We start from the raw sequence: 23,743 nt of genomic DNA, 5'->3' as shown, positions 1-23,743 counted from the left end.
ACTGGAGAAATTAATAAATCTCACTGATGTTGCTGATGTTGTTGATGTTAAACAGACGAGTGAGCACTTTTTAATGTGAGTTGTGTGGACTGCTCGTTGAGGATTAATGTGAATCACACGTCTGATCTTCAGGAGGAGGAGGCGACCACATTTTTCAGCCTGTGAACAATAAAGTGTTTTAAATGAAGTTCTGAAGCATTGGACGTTTATACAGAGGGGAATGTACCGTAGATGTGAACCACGCTCCTCACCCACTTGTTTCCTCTCAATCGCATTTATTAGAAACAGCTCCCGCTCTCCTTCCTCCTTCAGTTTGTCTCCTCATTATTTCCATCTGTCTCAGTTCTCACCTCAACACCTTCAGACTCTCCAGCTCAAACCTTCACAGTTCAGCGTCAGGGGCTCATTTGGTGTTTTAAGCAAAATTTCTGCACCAGAAATGGACGTCACAAGACTTGACATTGTGCAATCCAACCAAAACTTTATCTCGAACCTGAACCAGGACCAGTTCACGTCTAAAACACACAAGTAAAGTCTCACCCCAATAAAACACATTCAAACACATTCACACATCCTTCCTCATCCGCATCTAACTTTAGCGCCGACACTGATGTTTTTCCTGTTGTGTTTTGTATTTGTTTATTTGCTTTAACTTATTTTATTTATCGATTTATTTTGGTTTTCAGGCGGGGGGTGTCTTTCCCACGATCTGACTGGGATGAAGCCAGAAGGACGGAGACCAGCGCCAGGACGAGTGTCGCTAATATAGTCGTCTCCCGTCACCCTTAACCGCCACACACACACACACACAGACACACACACACACACACACACTTGTAAATCCCCCTCACACAGACAGTAATCCAGTGGCTTCACACATTCGTCTGAGCCAAATTCTTTCTGGCTCGAACTCATCACCTCTTCACCCCGTCCACTTAATGGGAAAAATATTATATTAAACAAATTCCTAAAACACATGACATCATAAATGACATAAGGATGACAGCATGGTCCATGTTTATAACTATAGCAGTTCCCTATCAGTGAAGCCAAAATGTTTCGATCGCCCCCTGGTGGCTGGCTGCAGTACAGGTCATGAACTCTGCCTCCTCCATGTTTGTGGGTGGGACATGGACCAAACCAAGAAGTCATATTCAGACAGCAGTTTGGTTTAAAGCAAAATGAATTTGTTCCCTCAATAATACTGTATACAAAAAATCATCATCTCTATCTTTAGAGGAAAAATAACTTTTCTATGACAAAATATTCATTCATTTAATTCCAATTATCAGGAAAGCCAATTAAAACAAATGTTGGGTGTATTGGAAAAGTAAGCATGAAAGTGTGACCGCTTTGCTGTTTACTGATATTTAATTAATCTATTAAATTCTCATCAATTTGAGGATTTCTGACCAATCAGGTTTCACCTTAATGTGTGATAATTCTGTGTCAGTTCTTCTTTTAATTACAAATACAGTCCCATGTAGGATGTTCAGAGAGCAAATCAAACAATCCTGCAGCAAAACAAAGTCAAACCGGAGTTTATTTGCGCTGCAGCAGACCTCCGGGTGACTTTCAGCTTCCTATTGTTGTGCTAGAGTCCACAGAGGAAGCACTTGGATATTTACTGAGGCCGACAGGTTAAGTGCTTCTCGTGGCCAGTAGCTAAAGTGGGACTGACGAAGACGCTTGGAAAGCAAACCACTGGAAACTGACTGAGTTTCCCCAGAACTGAAACCCTGTGGGCTGAGCTGCACGAAAGGAGCAAATTCACTGTTTTGCAGTTTAGTTTAATGGGATGAAGTCAAACTGACGGTTCAGTGGAGTCAGTGAAATTACTCCACTTGAGCAGAGGGGCTGCGTCGGCGTTTTCTTTTTCTCAATGAGCTGAGAGACACACGTTGGACAAGAAACACATGGAAAGACATTTAGATGTCATTCATCGACTGTTACAAGCCTGAAATTTAAAATACATTTGCATTAAAAAGAAAGTAGTGACCCACATGAACCACAAGCAATTTTTCCAACCCCATCATTTGACTCTCATCAGTTTTTTAAATTAACATCTCTTGTGGCTTGAATCATATGGGACTGATTCCATCTATTCGTACGTATATTTGTTTTGTATATTTCTGTAGTCACGGATAATGAGACCTACGTGGGGGGGAAAGTGTGGGCGCCGTCCATATTCAAAGGGGAAATTCATCATAAACCAAAAACGCAGGAGAATTCATAAGGGAAAGTCCCAGAAGGTGGAGATGAAGAGAGAAGGAGCAGGAAGGAGAGTGAGTCAAGGCGTCTTGTTATTGTTGGAAGGGGAGAAGGGGAAGATCGGAGGCAGAGTGCGTGTGTGCGTTCATATTTGTGATTTATCGGCGTGCATGTACCCACCTGAAACTATTCACTTCTTTTGTAAACCCTTGACACTTGGTTGTATACCTACCAGCACCTCTGACTCTCTTTAATTAACACGCTGTAAATCTCTGGTTTAATTGGGTACAAAGACAAAGGCCAGAGCGTGGTTTCGTGTTGTTTGTGTTCGTAAAGCTGAAAGCTACAGATGTGGGCGAGAGTTCGGAAAAGCTGGTAGCTGAGAAACAAGATGTGAGCTAAGTTGACACGACAGGTAACAACTTCTCACTTTAAATAAGAAAGAAAATGAGTGTTTCCCAAAAGGTAAAACTATTCGAATCACTTTCCCAATGAAAAATATAGCTACAAAGCAAATAATTACCACATTTTTTTTGTATTTATGTTTTGTGTATTTTTTAAAAGCTGATCAGCCTTGATATCAAGGACACTACATGTCAACCTACACCTACACCTATTCAACAGTACTGGCTGTCAATCACACAGTATCAACGCCCAATGCACACGGTGCTTTAATGCGTTTAATCCTATATGGTGAATCAAGGGAATACAAGTTGCAGGCACTTCCAAACTTACTTACATTTTTGGTTGCAATATCCTAAGCATTCAGAAATCTGGCTTCCTCACATTGCTGCAGGAAAAAGATTTTAAAATACATATAATCCTGAGTCTGTGTTTTTACACGTGAAAAGTCCAGTGTTTAAAAATGAACGAACAATATAGGCTGCAACTTTCAGTCATCTGCGGGTCCAAATTTTCTCAGTGAAAAATGCTGCAGTCTTTTTTTAAATTGATCTTTTCTTTGAATTGTGAATAAAACCAATTACAGTTTTTACATCTTTGTTCAAAGTTGGGATCAGTCGTTGAGTTAACGCAACCATCAACAATAACAACACATCTACAGAACTTGCCTGGTTTAATACAAATGTCCGTTAAGCGTGAAGAAATGCGATCAGAGCTGTGAAGTTATTTAACAGTGAACCATCAAACAGACTTTGAGTAGAACCCGCTGCCTCATGCATCCACCGAGGTGTTTATATCCTTGAATTTGACTTTCTGACACTTGAGTGTGATGTTGTTTAAGTATATTTATAACAAATCTTCACGAATGTTCCGTGTGGGTGTGAGAGGAGAGAGGGATCCAGGCCTGAGAACAACACTGAGTAATCAAGTGAGCTGAGGTAGATCCAGGCTGATCCACTTCCTAAGCTGCTAAAAATACCTGCGTGTATGAGAGCTCCGACCCCGAGGAGGCGGGTGGTCCCTGTTGCAGATATGTCGGCCGTGCCAGAGCCGCTTTCTCACCGGTGTTGTCTTTCAGCAGCTGGCACGGAGCCCCTCACCGGACCACCAGTCCCATTCTGCTGAATCACTGTAATGCTGTCTGAGGTTTGAGTGGAGTGTGGAAATAAAAAGCTCCAGAGTCCTAATTGCTCCTCGTGAAGCCAAGTTTCGACAGACGTTTAGAGCTGAATTTCCAGGATCCTGGATTAGATCTTGCAGAGACATATGTCCATATGTTCAGTACCAGTTCAAACATGTCAGGTGGGGGCTGGAGTCCGGGTGGGTAGGGTTTCCATTTTGGAAAACCTTTGGATTGAACCCTTGTTGCATGACGTGGTCCTGTGGTTCCGTTGGCTTCATCAGACCATGACCTTTAGCACGCACCAGGGATGTTTAAGGTTGATTTAGCAGTCAATCTACCTAGCAACCCTCACGCATGGTGATTTGGCTCGTTACCAAAAGATTGTGGATTCGAGGCTGAGATGAGATTTCTCTGTCGGGTGACTGGGCTCCGACATCGAGAAAGGACGAGGAGTCGTCTGAGCCGCTGCTTATTCAAATCGAAAGGAGCCAGTGGATCAGGCTTTTGATTAGAATGACTCCCGGATGTGTTCCACTGTGGTTTGTAGTTTTGTTTTAATTCAAAAGTCATTGTAGGAAAGATGGATTCCACTGTTGAAGGGTGAATTATGTGTAAATGTATATGTTTGTTGCTCATTCCTCCCTATAACTTTGTCTCTGTTTTCTGTTTGGTGGAGTTTTATCATTTAAAGCTCGTCCTTCGCTGATATTTCTTAAGCCGCACTCGGAAAAACTAGAGGGAGAAACATTTAAAAATGAGGAAACTGAGAGAAAGAGAAAACATGAGACTAATTTGCCTGTAAAGTGACAGAAAGGGTGGTTTCATGTTTGTAACCACAGAAGATCAAAATAGACATTAAAATGCATTAAAGTCATTAGGGCTCTTTAAATTCTTGGTAATGGAAACCGCTGACCACCAGTGGGGACGTAAACAGCACCGCTCATTATGTAACAACGGCACACAAACAAGAGTCACTGATGTGTGGACATTGTTCTGGTGAAACCACTAAGTGATCCATGTTAGCTTGGAGCGTTTACCAATCCATCGAGGGGAGAGTTTTTTCTGTGTAGAAAGCAGAAAGTTTTCCAGCCTTACTGGTAACTGAGGCTTATTTATCTTCCTCTCCTCTACTTGTCATCCCTGAAGCAAATGTCTCCCCAAGTCACCGTGTTGTAAAGTGATTGAGTCACTGGAGCGCCATTCATTTCCTCTAGTGAGCAACTAGGGAGACTCACGCTGCCGTGTTGAGTCATCAGTCATCAAGCCCTATTCAGTTTTCCACCCTTAACGGTGTTCATAGGTTAATGTGTTTTGTTCTTGTAACTTTGACGACTTTAACAACTTCGATTCCCCTCGAATTCGACCCACAGGAGCATTAAGCAAGCTACTGCACCGCCATCACCATGGTTACACTTATACACACAGGGTTAGGATGGTTGAAGAGTCAGAGATTAAACAAACAACACTGACTATCAACCTGACCTTCTAATGTGGGTTTTGTTGCTCATTCTACTGCGTCACCAAAATTCCCCTTTTGCTCATTTTGATAATGACAAACATCAACACAACCTGCTGCAGTTACCATATTTGGAGGACCAAGGGGGTGGAGCCTGCTTGAGAGCTCAAGGAAACTGGGCGCCAAACGTAAACCTGCAACCTGCACCCATTGGATGGTACTAGCTGTCAATCACATGGTGTCCTTGCCCCAATGCATATACTGGTTTATCGTTTGAATCTAAATGGACAATAATTTACTAAATCAGCTGTATTAAAGAATACTTGAAACTAGAGATTAAGACATAAACTCTTTAGGAAAATGTGTAGTCGCCCTCTGCTGGTGATTTGAGACACTCCAGGCATTTCAGTATTGGCTTCCGAGTCTACGTCCATTTCTATAAACACTGTGGATCCTTACTATGGCTTATCAATAACAATCTATATGGTTTGTAGCTGCTATGAGTTATTTTCAGTATTTAAAGGAGAGATCCATGTGGCCCACGGTGTGAGTCAATAATGTAAAACAGACATTGCATTTCAGATAAAAGTACTGAATATCATTGGTAGCAGTTGTACAGTTTACACACACGTGCAACTACACAATTTGTGTGTGTGTGTGTGTGTGTGTGTGTGTGTGTGTGTGTGTGTTTAAAAAATATGTCAGGTATTTTAAAATATGGAAATAAAAACCACAGGTCAAACAGAACCAGGAAGGGAGTTCCCAGCATTAAAGGGAACGTCCGAGCTGATTCGTGAGGATTATTGTTTATATCCTACAGGCACCGGGCAAGTAACCGCCAGAGAATACACACACACACACACACACACACACACACACACACACACACACACACGTGCAGACTTCAAAGCCGTCATCACAGGTTTTTAGTCCAGAAGAAATCCACAGAGATTCGACCAATCAGAGAGTCTCACACACACACGAGCGAACTTCTGACCCTGACCTGTCACTCAAGCCAAAACTAGATTAAAAAACGTTATCAGTTACTTAAAATCCTCCCCTGCCAATCTGACGGCTGCAACTCCTCCCTGATGAAGAAGACAAGTTAAGACTTTGTGTTTGGATACGGACGTGACTTAATGTATAAACACACACACACACACACTCAGAGACCACATGTTTAAAGTAGACACACTCACATACGCCCACATGAGTCTTTGTGGAGAGGAAATGAGCTGGATCAGTCGTAGCAACAGGCGTGAACGCCCAGGGTAAACACACACACACACACACACACACACACACACACAGCCTGATGTCAGAGGTTTCAGGTGGATGACAGACACACTCCTCTCGTGAGACTTCACTCAACCTCCACATGTCAGTGTTGTGTTCGCATGGAAACACGTGCGCTCTCAGGTACAGGATGCTATATACGTTATATATGTTCCGAGTCTGTCAGGAGCCGTGTGAGTGCGATTGAACTTGGCAGGAAAGGTTAGCGCGAGGAGAAGGTGACGAGAGAGAGAAAGTCGGAGAAGGTTTACCAAAGAAGGTAAGAAGGATGAGCCGAGTGGAGGAAAGAACGAGATGAACAGCGTGGAAGGGCAACGGTCACATCTGGCCGGAGTTAATGTCGAAGAGTGGAATGGATGGACCAACAGGGGGCCTCACACACACACACACACACGTTTTTATTAAAGCTCTTGCATAAATGTTCTCTCTCTCCTCCGGAATATTCTGCTTCACGCTGACATCAGCTCCCTCACGCACCATAAATCCAAAAAATCAATACCTCTCCATCACCATAAACACCATTATGATAAATAGAGCAGTTATTCATCACTATGCAAGAAGCATTTGACCCAAAGTCCTTCAGCGAGAGGTCACTGTGAAGTCCTGCTGTATTCCAGGAAGCATTCAAACCAGCCTCTGAATTATCTGCCACTTATGAGCGATGCCAGGAGAAAACATAGAGAGTTCCATGATTGTTATTTAATTGTTTCGGTTTTTATTGGTGTGGAAAAGCCTGATGTCACAGAAAAAGTTTTATTCAAGAAATGTGTTTACACGGCACAAAGTTAACCTCCTTAAGTTTCAGTCGCAGCTTTGAGAAAAGAGAATCATCTATAGTGTATTTGTTATATATGAGAAATACTCAAATCCAATGGCTGCACCCTTCCAGCATATTTAAAATATTGCTAGATTGTTTTTAAATTACATTTTATAAACAGTGATCCCTCTGATTTCAACCCAACGTATTTGGAATCTCCACGTGCTCCTGTTGAACTATCAGAATAAAAAACATGTTTGAACTTTTCTTGTGTTTGTAGAGTCGCACAAGTCGGACCAATGAGGTTTGAGAGATTCAAGATAAACTCCCCTGGTTTGATGTCAAAGCCCCTAAATCCCCAAATTTCCTCCCAGATACTGTTACTGTTTTGAAACTCAACACAGTTCAGTCTGAAAACATCAATATTTCTTTTTATTTTGGAGGGGGGGGGGTGCTCTTAGGCATAATAGAAACCATGAAATATCTTCAACTGTCTAATAAAATAAACAGATAAAACTACATTGGATGCTTTTAAAAGTAATAAACTTTTTCATGGTTTGAATATGAGCTAACATCTGCTCTCAATATCACATCGTTTGGACCCGAACAAGCTTTTCCAAAAGCACAAAGATCCTTTGGTCTTAAAACAAAACCAAGAGTCCCCAGCCACAGACTCAATGGACGACCCCTCTCCATTTCCTGCCACTATTTAGCAATGAAGCCATAAAATCTGTGTCGTAGTGATCAGGATGTTTGAGCCCATTTTGTATATCATTCAATTAACTAATTAAAAACCAAACTTCCTGGAAAAACAAACACTTTACTTGAACAAACACCTGAGAGGAACAATAAAGTGTCGTCGGCAAACAGACGCACTCGAGACGAACACTAGAGCTGCAGAGACGTCCTCCTGAATCCCACCTGCACGTGTATTGACACTGAATGAATCCCGGCTTGATGTGCACTAAACAAACAAGTTGATAGCTCGGTAAACTGAGGACGTGTCGTAAACCTTTCACTGCGCCGGACTCTTGTTAAAACGCCGTGAGAACCGTTTTTATCTGGTGTGTTTATAGACGCCTGGAAAGAGGAAGGTCGGATGTTTGTCTCACAAACAAAGGTAAATCTGTTTGGGTCGCTATGGCAACAAGCACCGCCCAGCTATCTCTGGACTCCGAATGTTTCAGGGCGAATGCCAGAACTGGATCATTCTAAAAAACAGATGTTATTTCTCCTTGGAAAGAAAAATCGCTCTGTGCCGACTTGTTAAAAATCAATCTGGCCAAGTCCCATGGGTGCGTGCATGTGTTTGAAGCCGTGCACTTTTCAAAAGGTTGAGAGGTAAAAGTGTAAAAACACGGACTGGTACTGACAAATGCTTCTCATTACAGAAGATGAAGTGGGTCTTGCACAATGACACAGTTTCATGAGGCAGAAGGAGAAATCAACACTATCGGGCCGATCACCTGCTGCTTTCCAAAAGTGGAAAGGGCCAAAGATTTCTGTGTTATGACTTCAGGGAGACGAGAGTCCAACCAGATCTCACATGCACGTCTCTTGATTGCAGCAACAAACCTCCGTCCAAGTTGATTCAAGGCAGAACTTGGCGACGGATCCCAAAAGTCTGAGCTGGAACCCGACCCTCAGGGCGGCTTTCCATCAGGGGGAGAGGTCGAGCGTGCAGGCGCAGTTTGCAGAGTGGATTCAGGGGGAACTTTCGCCTTTTCTCTCTCTCTCTTCCCCTCTCTCAGCCGTCCTCCTGGTCAGTAATTAGCATGTAGCCATTGCATATACTATATTTAAAGAGCCAAAATTATCCTCTGCTGAGAGATGGAGGAATGTGCACCCCATAAACGAGTCACGCAGGGTGCATGTGTTTCTCTTCCCTCCTCGGAGCAATCAGGGCAATCAAGACTTCGATCGTATGAAGCAGCAATATGTTAATACTGATGTGATGACTTTCTCTCTGCTGCCTTGTGTTGTAACAGCTGTGGTTACAGCACACAAGAGGAAAAATAAACCCCCTCTGAGTCCAGTATGCAGCACATTTCTCTCCTCTCTCTCATCCCCTGTTTTTCTTCCTGCACTCTCTCTCTCTCTCTTCTTACATCTCTGCAGCAACATCCACTGTTTACTTTGTGTGCAGCAGGTCACGTATGCACTTGAAGTCAGGGAAAAGGTACAAGCACAGTAAGTGTGAGGCTGCGAGAGCAAAGAGACGCGTGTGGAGTGGTGGGTGTAAAGTTTTCCCCTAAAGCAAAAAATCTGTAAGGTACAGAAGGTTAGTATGTGTAATCCCTTTAACGGTTTGATTTTAAATACAAGCAACTGTGTGTGTACATATATACATCAGAGTGTTGATGCCTGACCTGAGCCGGGTTCGTACTCAGGGACTCGTTAACGCAAACTGACAAAGTGACAAAGTGACCGCGTTGCCAAGGTTTGCAAATCTTGCTTCTCAGCGTCTGAAGCAGAGACAGACGTGAAATTTAGATATAATCAATGGCCTAAACATTTGGGCTTTCATTTTAAATCACTTTGCTGTCTATACATTTTTATAAAAAGCAACAAATCTGTCAAACTGGCGGAGATTCCCCCTTCTTCATCCTCCTCCTCCTCCTCTTCAAACACGTTTCTTACAAACTGAGCCTATTGTCTGAAACTCTACTTTAAAAACTGTATTCCAGGTGAAGAGCGCTTACAAATGAACTATATTTCCCATGATACATTCCACCTCAAGTATTTCAGTGAATCACGATGTACTTCACATGAAAACATTTAACATTGTGCTCTAAAGGGAGAACCATGTACACGTGGCACCTGGTATTTACACATACATGTTACATTGGGTCTTAATGGGTCGACTGCATCTGAATCAGAACAGAATCCCTGTCGGGTTCATTCACACTCACCAAGTTACTCACTCCTTCACTCCCACTCTCTGCCTCCTTCTCTTTTCTTACCCTCCACCTTCTTGTGTTACACTTAATAAGCTCCAAAGCAGAGGCGGCGGAGAAGTGTTGAAACGTTGGGCCCTGGTTCAGATTCCCATCCTCTCTCCTGCCAACGCAGAGTCACGTCCACCAGCAGCGTTCGATCCTGTGTAATTCAAACATGTGTTCAAACATCCTGCTAATTAGGTTCTAATGACACAGGCACATACTTGAAGGGGTAATTATGGTCATTTCATGTGTTGACAACACACACAGAAGTAAACAAATACATATGACAGACAGGCTAAAATAGCACCGATCTCAGTTCACCTTTTCTGACCGAGAGCGGCTGCAGGGTTGGAGCCTCACAGCACTCAGTCAACATACTTTTTTATCCAGTCTCATGTGAGGTTGCCTTGAACTTTGACCTTTGAACACCCAAATCTGATCGGTTATCTGTGACTCTAAGTGACCAATTGTGCCAAATTTGAAATTCTCAAAAGGCACTCTTACGATATTGCGTTCAAAAGGAATAAAAAGGGATTCATGAGGTCAAAGTTGATCTTTGACTCCAAGTGAAGGTTTGAAACGAATCTGAAGAAAGTCCTTCTTGGTGTTCTTGAAATTTCATGTTAACAAGAATGGCCCCAGATGATTCTGCGATGGCACGACACGAGAGCAGCGTCGAGTTCAGAAGTTAAACCCATGAAACTGTTTTTGAGGAGTTGTGCAGAAACATTATAAAACTCCATAGACAGAGCCAAAAAACAAACTAAAAAAGGCGCACTTTAGCTTATTTTATTGGTTTGGAAGAAGCCATGGGCCACAGCGCCGACCTATTTCCACATCACCAGCACCACAATCATTATTCTCTGGGTTTTAGGGCTTTCACTTGACTTTCCACAGCAGTAAAGAAGCCACAAGAAGAAATGAGTCGAAGAAAGAAGAAGTGTTACACGCTCTGTGATGAACTTTAACACGCCTCACAACACTGACAGATATCAGTTGTTTTTAAATGATGGTTGTACGGAGACAGAAAGAGACAAGGCCTTGAAATTAGAGTGACAACGAGTGAGTCAGATCAGTAAAAGGCAAACAAGGTCAGAATAGATAGATTTATAAGGGATAATCATGAAAACAAGAAACCACGTAATATCCAGAACCCATCAGAATAAAGAATATTAAAGACATTGATCAAGACGTAATCAATTAAAGGTTCACTTTCATATAATACTCAGTGATGGTTAATAAAGATGGACGTTGTTGTCTTCTTCCCGTTGGACAAAAATGAAGCAAAATCGTCTCCTGTGTTTTAGTTTTTTGCCTTTACATTTAAAATATGAACTTTATAAATAATGACATGTCCGTTTTGTGTTTTCCTTGTGGTCTGTAGCTGCAAAAAAAACAAAAAGATCAAGGTGATGCAGGTTTAACTGTAAAAACTTCCAAAGGCAGAAAACCTGAGGTGAAAGACAGATTCCGTCAACCTCTATTACCAGGTTGCCCATGAGCAATGTGCTTATGCTTCAATCAGTCGAGAGGAGCAGCTCACTGGTGAATATGTAATGTAAAACAAGGCGTCTGTGTTCAGTCAGTTTGAACCGGAGCCTCACCCCCCCCACCCCCCCCACTCTGGACCCCCAGCCCAGTTGTGTTTACACCACGGTGTCAACATCTGTGTCGGTTTCACGGCTGCAGGCAAAACTCTGCCGAGCTGTGATGAAGGCAGACGTGTGCTGTAATCTGACAGGAGAGAGAGAGAGAGAGAGCAGGACCCGCTTAACCTCGACTCACACTGCAGGCACACACGTGCACACACACGCGCACACACACGCGCACGCACACAAACACACACACACACACACACACACACACAAGCTTTGAGCAAGTCTACAGTGGGATGTATGCAAGTTTGAAACACTCACACCCTCAATTTACGCCAGTGACATTTGAGTTGGTTTTAAGGAGGAAACACACACACACACACACACACACACACACACACACACACACACATGTGTAAACAATAAAATCACAAGTACTCGATGACAGGTAGTCACATCACAGTGTAAACATGTTGTCATCGAGACAGAGGAGGATTCAAACGTTGTGTGACATTATGCCTCAGACCAGTTCGACATTATTTTAACCTTTACTGTGGTAGATTTTTTTAAAAAAGGTTTATAAAAGCTGAAACTTTATATGACTCAAAGTTTATGTCCTCAAAATATGGTTGAATATGTTTCTCAGTAGGAAACTTTTATAGAATATAAAAGTCAAATTAATAAGCAAGGAGGAGGCAGAGTTTGGGACTTATTCTGCAGGAAATCACTAATCCAGATGTTTTGGCTTTTGGCGTCATTCATCGTTTTCACTGGAATACATCAGAATATATAATGAAAAAAATGGAACCTCTGAAATAGATAAATTTAACTTGTAGTTCAGCTTCATTTAGTCCTAAATACTTTATTGCTTTTGTAGTTAATGACCAGTCGGCTGTGACGTCTCGTTTGTTGTTTCAGCATAAACGTTCCTCCTGTGTCTGAATCTCACATGTTTGTGTTAACATGAAAATATTGTTTTAAAGCTCATGTGCACATCCATTAATGATGATACTGAAAATCACTGGCGCCCGTGGAAGTGGCCCATGTGTCGGTTATAACTATAAATAACTTTAATGTGACGTCAGCTGCTCTGGACGCGGCGAGTCGGAGGTCAAAGGTCATTCTGAGGGTTGTGAGGTTGTTCAAGGCCACGCTGAGCTGCACTTGTAGCACGATTCCCACGCCAAGGGGACGCCGCTTATTCAAAAAACACCCATAATGCAACTTTGGTCGAGATAAATGACAAAAGATCAAAACTTCCACATATTTCTTTCCATCATAAAGTGGTTTCCACTGCCGATATCTGAAACCACATTAAAGAACCTGTGATCTTCCCAGTTCACATTAAAAAGAAAAATATATGCTGGAATGCAAGATACTGAGGGGATGAAGAATGTGGATATTTATAAAGTTTAAAGGCGGCGACCTACAGAAACATCTTAATAAGAACACGGCCACTGTACAGTAGAAGATTTACAGAAGTTTAACCAACGTCTCCGTCGGCAATTTAAACATTTATCCACGCCTGAAGCTCAAATGACAGAGTCCACACACCAAAATGAGAAAGAAGGAGAACATATATCCTTATTGGGCTTTCTGACACCTAAATAATTTTAAATAATCTATTCAGAATAACACACAACAGACTATTTCCACTCCGGGTAATGAAAGACCCTCGTGTCGTTAGGCTTTCATGTTCCTGTAATTAAAGACAAATTGAGGAAGACTCTGAACACGAGGCCGTAAAGCGTTGGTTAGTCTGGCACGTCGCCTCCTTCACAGTCCAGTAATTAAACACGAGGAAATAATGGAGAAGGAAAGGAGAAGAAGAAGAAAGATGGAGACACAAAAATAGACGGAGACGACTTTCTTCACGGGAAAACATGAGAATAAGACTCTGTTTGGTCTTTAAGTTTCTTCTGAAGACCCAAGTCTGCAGACAAGCCTCCAGAGGCCATGTTTGAAAACAGTTTTTATGATCCAATTTGAAAACGTCCAGATTTGCACTTTTTATAGTTTCTCTTTTGGTCGACGATCAAGTTTCCTTTTTTTCAACTTTTCTAATCTGTTCAACGTTCAATCTCAAATCTCTGGATCTATTTTCACTTTTTATACATTAAACTCTTTGATTAATAGACCAGGAGACTTGCTCTGGGTCGTTAGAGGAAAAGAGTTTCAAATAAGTAAAAAGGAAAACAGAAATTTTGTGTTTGTCTCATCCAACAAAGATTTCAAACGAGTCGCTGCAGCTTCACTTTGATTTTCCGTCAGCTGCTTTTACTTTCCCCCCCTTTCCGCTGGTTCCAGACAGTTTTTCTTCTCAAACCAGTTCATCATTCCGGCTGATTTGTTCTTAATCAACCTCTCTGGTTAAATAGGAGGTTAAAAACATGAAGATGCATGTGGAGCAGGACCACACCTGCAGCTTGGGAACCATCAGACTGGGCCGGGTCGCGTTCCTGACCCAACTCAACAGTTCTGGCTCGACGCTGGGACGATAAATCAAACACACCCGCCCTCTGCAGCCGGAGACGAGTCGGCAGCTGCTTTGGAAAAACCTCTGATTGCAGTGACTATAGAAACAAGATGCATTTTTCACGGTAGACAGAGAAATGGAGATTAATTTGAATTCTCGTCCAGGCTTCCTGAGAGAGGTGGAGATTCACAGATCATATTGGGAGCATTGGGATTCCTCGACTGCTAATCCAAACCAACGGGGCCTCGAGACTCGGAGTGAACTTTAAAACTCATTAGACGCGTTTCCATGGACACCAACACTATACAGTCAAGAGTCTGAATAAGGAGCTGCCGTGTAAACAGCATTTTCTGATTATTTAAACCTGTATAAGGTCATTCTCTAAACAAGCAGAGCCAGTCCCATCGGGCAGCTGTTTCCCCAGGGGCCCCAACAATCATGTATAGTTTACTGATGTTAAAGCAAATTGCCCTTATGTTTGATTATAATTGAGATAAAGCTTTACACTAGACTACAAATGAATATGGTTTGTAATTGTGTACAAATGGTTGAATATTTCACCGTCTCCAGGAGGCCGGGCCCCTCAACTTATCCTGCTTAGGACCCCCAAATGTACAGGTCCGGCCCTGAGAGTAATCAATAATCGAATGAAGACACGTGGAGGATTCTTACCTTAGTCTCGTTATGTGTTTACGTCTTAATCACATCATAACGAGTTTTCCCAGCATTCTGTGACCTCAACACAAAACAGTTACACACTGCTGGAACACACACACCCCGAGTTTGAGGTTAAACAAGACGGGAAACTCATGAGGAGCTGAAGCTGCTGCAAAATAGGAAAATGGTGACATCGGGAATTAAACCATTTCAGGTCGTGGGTTCAAAATTGTGGCAGTGAGTGATAATCAGACTATGCTCTGTGAACTGATTATTCTATCAGCACCTTTACTTGTATAGGACTGCACACACATACACACACACACACACACAAACACACACACATACACAAACACACACACACACAACTCCTAAATACCACAACCCTCTCCTTCCCAGCAGTGAGATTTACCATAAGTGGCTGCAGTTAGTAATAACACTCCACGTCGTGCTGGTTGCCGACCACGTTGTGTTCCCTGTGTGATTTATAGCGAGGGGCTTGTGACCAAAAACCCACCAGAGGAGACGGAGTGGGGGGGCGGGAGAGACCGCCAGCGGGGGGACATTTTAGCTGAATGATGAGTGTGTGAGCGGAGCCGTCTGGTCAGTTCCTCTCAGGAGCTGTGAGGTTGACGATGTTAAAAGAAAACATACACGGACGTAACATGTGTGTAATAAACCTGTCGAGTATGAAAACACAATCTGTAGACTCTTGAAACTTGTGTAACTTGTGTGATCCATCACAGAAAACTTTACCTGTTGTTAAAGACAAATTATGAATATTGTAATGATGTCAAACGGAGACATATTTAAAATCAGAGGGCACTTAAACTGAAATACACTTTTCTACACAACGACCATGTAGTCGGTGCAGAACTAGTAATTTACAGCTGTAGAGTTCAAATCTAACCTCACTATTTCAACATTTAGCGAAACATTACATCACTTTTACATTAAGGATAAATTATATGTCTGTATGTAATGGACATATACTTATTATTATATACACATACAGCTACTTTAGTCTGGTTCCAAATCATTAAAGCATATTTAGTCTTTGGTCTCCCAGCAGCCGCCTCCTGGTCTCATATAAGAATCATCCGACCACGAGAAGCCGGGATTTCACCCTGATTTCCTCATTTTCACAGCAGGAATATGAATCAACCCATAACCTCTGAATGTATGATTTACCAGTCTGGCAAACTGCTAGCTGGGCTAAAAGTGAATCAGTCAGCTTCACAGATCTGAGGAGAATGAAGTCATGGATTTGTGTTGTGTTGTCTGTCATTGTGTTTCTGTAGCGGGGGGGAGAAAAGGAGCCGGAGCCTCAGTCGACCGGCTCTGGATCGATATGGACGGAGCATGTGGAAGACATTTGCTCAATCTGGAAATCTGAGCCTAAATCTGGGGTCAGGCTTTTAATAGTTGGCGAGTCAGGGAACATCTCCTTGACCCCCCCTCCCCTCGAGATGGACATAAATACACATCCGTGCACGCTCGCCCACACACTCGCACGTTACACACACCCACACACTGCTGTCGGCCCACATGCATGTGGCAGTGATCTGGAACTCCAATTAGCAGAGGAGGGCGGTGGAAGAAAGGGGGGGGTGAAATTGGACGAGAGGTTCCTCTGATTGAGGGGAAATGGGAAACAGACAAGAGCCGATCCTGCCCTTTAGCCTCAAACACACACACACACACACACACACACACACACCACACACACACACTAGATGATGGATCAGTAATGAAATATGTCGGAGCTGGCAGGCTGCTCGGTGCAGACCTGTCCCATGTGACTGTTTCCTCCCAGTCCCTGGATGCCAGGATGCATTGGTCTGAAATGAAAGTGAGTTTTGAGGCTGTGATTAGAGAATGAATCCCGGACTGATGTGAAGTGGATTCCTCAGTCCTGCCTCTTCTCTGGGCTCTGTGGACTCAAAGCTCTCAGATGACGGGTGGAATAAGCTTCTCATGCAGTTTAGGAACCAACACTTCTGCATCTTCACAATTACAACCAATGAGGAGGTGGAGGTCAAACTTTTAAACACAACATTCTATGGCAGCGTAGAACCAGATGAGTAGAACCAGGTGGAAGCCTCCTTCCTGCTGAAGTGCCCTGAAGCATTACAGGGATGTCTGCCAGCAGCAGGTTGTTCTGTCGAGTAGACAAACGGAGAATCGCTTTAGCAGCAGAGTTAAAAACAGCTGCAGGAACATGTATATAAAGTTAACGCAGCACATCTGTGGAGCAACTGACTCGTGCAAAACTGCAGAAGCTTCAGGTGGGAGATGATGATGCGTTCAGGAGTTTTGCTCAACTTTCCGAGATGGAGACGTCACATGTTTGTGGCTGTAATGTCTCCACCTCTCGTTCTCTGCTGAGGAAGATTAACAAAAAATGTCAACTGAGACGACACCAACAAAAGTCTGAGTTTTAATCCCTGTGGTCTCTTAAAGTGTGATGGTTGCATTTCTATAGTCTGGCATTTACTTATTTTATATAATTATATGGACCTTTGAGTCTGAATTAAAGCTGAACTACATGTAACATACATTCAAATTTATATCACACGACCATTTAAAAAGTTCGGCACATTATGAAAGAAATATTTGCTTTCCCACTCGTTGCGTGAGCAGAACGATCCCGCTCATGTTTGTGGATTTAAAGCCGCATCAAACAAACATTTAGCCCAAAGACTAGAAACAGAGAAACACACGGAAAATCTCTAATCTCGACAATAAACACTTTCACTTTATCATGAAAACAGCATCAGTTTCACACGGTGCTGTTTACCAGACGATCTCTCCAAGACCAAACAGCCACTGACATGAAAGAGAAACTTTGCTGGTACTTAAATCTGCTGTTTTCACAATATATTTTTTATACAGATGAAATAAACAAGACATCAAGTGTTAATTTGTGAGTTGTGAAGATGCTGTTATATGCAAAACAAGCAGATGTGTCCCCATGTTGTCAGTCTTTATTAGTTAAGTTTAATTAAAAGTTTCTGGCAGGACACAAGCTTGGACCGTCTCCTCTGAAAGGCATTGATCGTTTTGGACAAAGACAAAAGTGCCTGAAGTAGTTTAAGTTCAACTTCTGGCGACTTTCTTGTCTTTCACGGGGATGCAGGTATCAGAAGACAAAAGTTATCAAATAAAAACTCTGCAATTTGCCATGAGGGGCAACAGACAATATTTTGGGCCTTCTGTGTAGACAGTGGAACGTCCAGGCCAGGACTCTTGTTTCTTTTATCATTGTCCAAAGTTTTTCCAAAATCTTGTCCCTCTCTTTCAGATTCTGCATCTTCACGTGCACATTCTATCAAATCCAGATAAGGAAAGGAAAGAACTGATGACAACTCCTTTGGTCCCTGCAGAAATCAAGACCCTGACGCTGCTCATGAAATGTGCAGCTTGAAGGAATCACATTCAGAACTTCAGATATCACAGCGTCAACACTGAGACATTAAACCCCTTTGATTTGTGTCATGTACGTTAAAAAAAAACTTTTTCTTGTTTGCAGGTCGTTCACAAGTCAGAAGGATTATTCTCCATCCAGGTGTCGTCCCCTGTCTCGCCCTCCCTCCCCCCCCCCCGGGACGAGGAGCCTCGGGGCCCGTCTCCAACCTCAAGTGTCCTCAAGACCCCGAGTTCCCACTGGGAACAAAGCAGACAAATCCCAGGCTTAGAGCTGTCCACATAAAACAAACCCTTCTCCCAGAGAACAGATGAGCAGCACTGATCCTGGTAAACCCGGTTTAGGACGGGCTGCTTCCACGGAGGCTTCTAAATCTCACACACACTTGTCACCAGCTGGGAGACGACCACACACTCCACAACGCAGCTTCCTGTCACACATCACAACGAGCCTTCAATCACCGTCTCTCTGTAAATATAATTATCCACCTGCCTGTGACGGTAACATAAGAACACCAGTGGAGTCTCATTGTGCTGCGGTGAGAAGACGTTTGTACTGTGATGCTAAAGTGAAAAACTCCATTATGGCTCCACATGATGCCTTTCGGATTTTCCCAGTTACTCCCAGCAACCAGCTGTCAGTCACACAGGATTGACAGCTGGGACCTGTCATGTGTTTGTATAGCTGAGGGTCGAGATGTGTTTCTGCCTTTATGGCCACACAAGGTCAGATGAAGTCTTTACGCTGGTCAGGCCGGACGAGATGTAAACGGCTTTTATTGACTTTTGATAAAGTCTGACTCTCTGCAACAGAAGCTGTCACTTCATCATGTTGTGAAGGACTTTGTTGTTTGTCTGCTCCCACTCACAATTCAACACAACGCAAAGCGGTGGGTTTGAATCCTGAGCTTTTGGGTCCAAAGCCGTCTATCGAACAAACAAGTGAACTTTTCAGGAAGTTGTTTTTGGTTTGGAAACGACTTTCAGCCGCCTGAAAGCAGTCAAAGATTATTTGAAAGGAACATGCAGTCGTTTAATTAAAGAGAGAAGAGACAGTCACTTGTGTCAAGATAATTACAAGAGTGAATGAAACGCCCGTGAATAAAAGTCACAGAATGAACTGGAGCACATTCCTTCGCCAGGACTGAATAATCTATACATGATTGTGTAGTTCTTATAGTAGAAATATAAAAGAAACCAGAAAGGAGGTCGGAGACAACATTCCTGCACCAAGGCTCATTTTATTACCTAGATACGTCCAATTTAAAGTTATCCCACCAAAAGAAAAACACACAAATAGAATAAAATACAAATATATTCTTCTAGAAACCCCATTAAATAATTTAAGAGAATAAAATAGCATGAAGGCTGATAAATCCAACACGTTTTTGTCTATAGTTATTATAGTAGAAATATAAAAGGAAAGGCAAGTTGTCTGATAACTAAAATTATTTATTTATCATAAAACATTGTTAAATAAAGTGAAAACAAACATTTGATGGTTTCATCCCTGCACCAAGTTTGGTTAAAAACACTTTGGCACTTTTTGTGTAATCCTGCTAAAACTGATAATCTCAATAACAAACACACATTTCAGGATGAGTTTAATATTGTGTATGTATATAGACAAACGCACACTTGTACCACACAACAACATGGAGGAGCTGCGGCTCTAGTTGTGTAGTGAGGTCGTAACGACAACTTAAATTCTTCGATCTGCAACAAGACCAACAAGCCTCCATGGCACCGACTTCCTGAGTCATTTTGAATAACATGAACATGCTCTGAACCCTAAACTGTTTTTGTGTCAAGTTTTATTATCATCTGGAGCAATATTTTATCCGTAAAGCGAAACATGTTCTGTAGTTGTGGAGAGTTGAAGCTGTTCAGTTCCAGCGGAGGAAAAAGAACATTTTGCCGGCTTGAAAATAAAAAATTGTTTTACAACCCATTGTCCCATTTGTTGTGGCCTCGGAGCGAATGTTGCAATCTGTCCCTCGTAAGCTAAACCAGCAGGCGGGCAAATTACTTCAAGACATTGAAGTCATTTGCAAGTTTTGTATTTGTTAAGATTCTACGTCTTGTCTTTCATCTTGGTTCAGTATAATACTGTCGCTTACATTATACAAGTCCATGTCCAATATGTGAGCGGGTTTTGACAACTTGTAAATACTTTTGAGTTTTCTCTTTCACGGAAAAACTTTTTATATTTAGAAACATTAACACGCAAGAGAGTTCCCGGTTCTTTCTTTGAGGAGTTTGCTTGTTCTCCTCCATCTTCGTCTCACGGCTTCAGTAGGAAACTTCTGAAATAAGGGGTCGTTGGTAAAAATCAACCGTTCAGTTGTGGCACAAATCACCACGTGTGGCTGCAGAGGGCGCTGTTGCTCTGTAATAGTTGCAAAGCGTTGCTTTAAAAATATCGAAAAGGCATTTTTTAAATGAGGAAAAACAGATGAAAATAGAAAAAAACACACGTGCAAATTAAGAAAACAACTTCACGACAGATGACAACGAAGTTATGTAAGTCTGTGACTCGTTAGTGGTGATGGAACTTCACAAAGCAGTGAACTACAACGGGTTCATCACTTTTTTTGATCCTCTGGAAACATTTCCATTGTCGTTTTTTTACTGTTTGCAGCAAGTTTCTGTATTTGCGACTTTTTGCTGATTGATGAAGTTGTTTTCTTAATTTGCAAGTATTCTCTGTTTGTATGTTTTCGACAGCTTTCTTACATATTGATCTACAACTGCAGCTTTAAGAATTTTCTAACCCACATGCTGAAAGGAACAGATAACATACTATGGCAAACTACTGACATCAGTAAAAACCTGTGTTTCTGTCCTGACGCCATTTTCATTTGGAATTACGATAAGATAAGATACACTTCATTGATCCACACACTGGGGAAATTCAGTTGTTACAGCAGCAGGTCAGAATGAGGTAGACAAGAGAATAAATATCAACAACCCGCTTAGAACAGGAAATACAAATCAACCCTCGACAATAACATCATTAAATAAAATAGCTTACAATTATAATGCTGATATTATTTCAGTATAGAAATATCAGGCCCCTTTTAGGCATGTATATCACAAAAAAGGCAGAACAAGAGATATACTTAATTGCTCAAAAAAAGTTACGATGGTTCGTTAATGGTTAGCCTATGCATACACCTCGAACTAGCTGACGTTATTGCTAATGTTAGCACACTCAAATATGTTATAACTTAGGTGCAAGCTAAATTGAGATTTTACTGTTAAACATTATGTATTTTACAAGTAGGCCTAACTGACGCCAGCTAGATGTTACTTTACTTTACATTCTATTATGCTTTTATATTAGATTAGATTCATCAAACAGTTGATAAATAAAGGGGGAGAGCACCTTGGCTGCATGCTTACAGTATTAAATGTTTATTATTTTTTCGGTATAAGATTCTTTTGATTTTGGACTTTACTTGAATGTGTGTTTTAGTTGTTGTACATAGTGTGTTTACAAAGTTAAGTAAAATTGTGTGAATTTTCTGCTTCTAAATCTTTTCTTTATTGAAGAAGATTGCTAACTTGTATACTATTGCTTTTAAGTTTGTATTTATGGATGACTATTTAATTTCTACGCAGATTTTGCACATCCCAATACTTGTATGTGTATACAGTGTGTATGTATGTTTTGGGTGTTCTGTGTACTGTGTTTACAAAGTAGATTTTCCTTTTTCGTTTTAATAAAATGTTAAACTGGCAGAAACGTTTTTTTTTCTCAGTGGGGGGGGGCATCATAAAGGAGTTAAAGAAAGAAAGTTAAAAAAAGAAACCCACAAATCACAAAGACTATTGAAAAAAAGACAATTCGTGGATGTTAAGTAGTAATAACATGATTTATTACTACTACTAAAAACAATACATGGATGTAGAAATCTCAAATTAAAAACATGTAATTTGATATGTGAGTTAAAACAATCACAGTTTATCGATATACGAAATTCGTTCAAAGTCACAATTTTATTTTAAATAGAATATAAATACATAAATATATCACTACATCCAATAAAATATAATATATTCATAGAAATATGGTATCATAAATTATAATATATATAAATACGTTTATTTTAATTCAGTTATAAAATTAAAGGATCACAGTGGAATAAACAAGGGGGAGGAGTCTGTGAGAGGCAGCCTATAAATAGAGGAGCCCTCAGCCTCCTCACTCACTCTTGCTCTGAATGTTGTAGTGGAAGGACCTTGCAGCTCAAGATAGAAATATTAAGCTTTTTAATATGTCAAATAAGACCTGGAGAAGACCCAAGAGGGTCGAAACGTCGTGACACATCACATGTTTTCAGTTTTTGATTTTATTATCAGTTTGTTTCTTTGAGTTATTGTGTTTTGATTTAATTTCATGCAAAAAACAATGGTTCCAAGTTGCATTCTGCGACTTCTCAAGTATTCTCCTCACAACCCCCGAGGTTTTTTTTCTGTCGAGCCGGCAGCGCTTTCAGTTGTGATACTGACGCACATGTCCCACTGAACTAAAATACAAGTCCACGGAGCTGAAAATGTCTTCTGCAGTCGTAGTAGTAGGGAGCTCTCTTGTGCAGAGAAATTATTCCTGCAAGTCCCCGTCCCACACATGTTTCACGTATACAAGGTGAATTAATTGCAGAATAAACTGTAAAAGTTAATTTAAAGCTTTATTTTATATAAATGTATATGTAACCTACAATAATAATAATGCTCATGCCTGACGGATGGAATAGTTTGGATGTGCATTTAAAACAAATTTCCATGACTTCTCAAAAAAAACTGACTAAAAGACAGCTGAAAACAGACGTTTATTCTCAGATGAACACTGGTTTTATTATAAAATAGCAAAACTTCAAAAAAGCGCACTATTTGTAGCTAGCCGTCCTCTACATGGAAGATTCAACAGCAACAAGCGCTACGGTCTCACACTCTGACAGACGTTGTCTGTGTAGTTCCTGCTATAAGCAAGGTGTTGGTTGGGAAGCTTGTTTTGAAGGGGGTGTTGTCGAGAGAGAAGTTTTGAAGTGTGAAGGAAACGGTTGCGATGTCCTGATATATAAATATTATGAGGATATCTGTTTTACCCACTGGCATGCTCACTGTCTGACCATCTTCCACACCTGGGAGACAATTATCAGATGAATCGTTTTTCATTTGACACCTTGGTCCCCGGCCCACTTCCATTCCCATCGCACCGTGGACACGACTCGTCGATGTTCAAACTCAGCTCTTTTTTCGCTCCCTTTGCCGCCTCCGTAAACATCAGCTCCATCACAAACTATGAGAAAGACGGAGACATGTAAAACTGATATTTTATAACGTCTGTTACGTCCTCACGTAGAGAGGACAGGAAGCCTCTTCGTTGTTTATCAACT

Source organism: Limanda limanda, chromosome 2, assembly GCF_963576545.1.
Source record: "Limanda limanda chromosome 2, fLimLim1.1, whole genome shotgun sequence".
NCBI lineage: Eukaryota > Metazoa > Chordata > Actinopteri > Pleuronectiformes > Pleuronectidae > Limanda > Limanda limanda.
This window is presented reverse-complemented; position numbering follows the sequence as displayed.